Source organism: Sinohyriopsis cumingii, chromosome 17, assembly GCF_028554795.1.
Source record: "Sinohyriopsis cumingii isolate HCF-2022 chromosome 17, ASM2855479v2, whole genome shotgun sequence".
Classification (NCBI taxonomy): domain Eukaryota; kingdom Metazoa; phylum Mollusca; class Bivalvia; order Unionida; family Unionidae; genus Sinohyriopsis; species Sinohyriopsis cumingii.
The window spans coordinates 18,799,973-18,802,003 of NC_142977.1; the positions used below are offsets into that span (position 1 = coordinate 18,799,973).

The window sequence follows — 2,031 nt, forward strand, 5'->3', positions numbered from 1 at the left end:
ACACACATACATACATACATACACACATACACATATACACACATACATACATACATACATACATACATACATACATACATACATACATACATACATACACACATACATACATACACACACACATACATACATACATACATACATACATACATACATCCATACATACATACATTCATACACATATACATACATACACACACACACAGATACATACATACATACATACATACATACATACATACATACATACATACATACATACATACGTTTTATTGCAACAGGAAATCAGTAAAATATTCATACCTGATACATGATACCTTCAAGCATGTAGGCAGTATCGACATTAATGTTCTTCAGGAAGGTGTCTGTGTATGAGGCAATATGTCGATGTTGGCACCGGTCTGACCCGACATTACAGGGCATTGTTACGATCTAAATCGTCTTCCTTTGACGCGACAGTCAGTTTGAGCTCAGAGGTACTAAGATGGCGCTGCTCGTTTTTTTCTTCTATTTTTGAGAGTATATAATGCTCTAATTTCCAACTTTCCGTGTATTATCATTGGGGACACATTTTAGTGATCTGCATACACTATTTAATTTAATAATCGCGTGTCCATATCCTTTCAAATACCGGAAAAGGAGAATAACATTGATGCATACTTAGTAAGACATGCGTGTAGTCACCAACATATCACGTACTTCCTTGTTTATTTTTCAAATAACTTTCGTTATTTTTCAAGTACGTAGGCATAAAAAAGGCCACATATTCAAAACAGTTACAAATTACGAGACCGCTCCGGTGACCTAGTGGTTAGAGCGTCCTTTCCGGATGCCGGAGGTCGTGGGTTCGAACCCCCGGGCGAGTCAAACCAAAGACATAAAAATTGTTATTAACAGCTGCCTCGATAGGCGCACGGTGTTAAGAGGTTAGTGATAGGACTGCTCGGCCTGATGTCAGGATAATGTTATTCGTGTCATTTGCATGATGCCCCAGTGGTAGATATCACTATAAACTGCCACGCTGAAGACATCGTAGCTATATGTTTAAAAAATTGTTAAAGCTACGTTAACAATCCAAATCTCCTCTCTCTCTCTCTCTCTCTCTCTCTCACACACACACACACAGACGCGCGCGCGCATACAAATTATAATCAGATGGACTTTCGTGTGTGTTTAATTGCTCTTTATTGTCTTGAAATCGTGTCATAGCAGCTTATGTAATACCACATTAATTAATGATGTGTTTCTGTATACATGTTGTGAACACACACAATTTGCACGAAATCCTCACTGTTATCCATAGCTATCGAAGATAGTCCAAAGTTAAGGGAAGTTTAATTTAAGAATCAGAGAGCTGTGGGGGAAAAATGCAAAGGAATCTCGGTATCAGGTTGTTTCTTTGTAATTTATCAGTAAATTTTCATTATCACTGTAAGGGAAATTGTAGGGGGAAAATCCACACACACATACAAGAACATAAGGTACTGGATACGGGATTTTGAAAGAAATATCATGTTTTTAACCTTTGTTTGTAAAATGAACGCATTCAGGATATGCATTTATTAATTAGCAATCATAATGAAACTAGTATTTTGCGTAAATATCCGTAAATCTGCGTAGATTGGAAATACACTGTTATTCATTTGATATTTTATTCTCAGTGTCAAATGAAGCAACAGGCATACCATGTTGTTAGCGAGAGAGAGAGAGAGAGAGAGAGAGAGAGAGCATATAATATTTGTTCACGAGTGCCGAAAACAATAGCTTAATGCGTATATTGAATAGCATTTTTGACAACAATGCTAAACAGCACAGTGTCTCGTAGGGGGAAGTGTTGACATTTTTGACAACAGTGCTAAACAGAACTGTGTCTCGTAGGGGGAAGTGTTGACATTTTTGACAACAATGCTAAACAGCACTGTGTCTCGTAGGGGAAAGTGTTGTATGTGGTTCTTTATACAAATACACCGACCACTCCTTGGATGCGGGAGGTCGTGAGTTCGATCCCCGGCCAAGTCATACTAAAGACTT

At 37.8% G+C, this 2,031-nt stretch overlaps 1 protein-coding gene across 1 annotated transcript in view; it reads right to left on the minus strand.

The window, feature by feature from the left end:
- Window positions 1–674, minus strand: part of LOC149777852 (uncharacterized) — a 25,445-nt gene extending 24,771 nt beyond the window's left edge. Inside the window, exon 1 of the mRNA XM_089938924.1 lies at window positions 304–674. The gene's annotated coding sequence lies outside the window, so the exon portion shown is untranslated. The remainder of the gene's footprint in view (window positions 1–303) is intronic.
- Window positions 675–2,031: the final 1,357 nt, after the last annotated feature.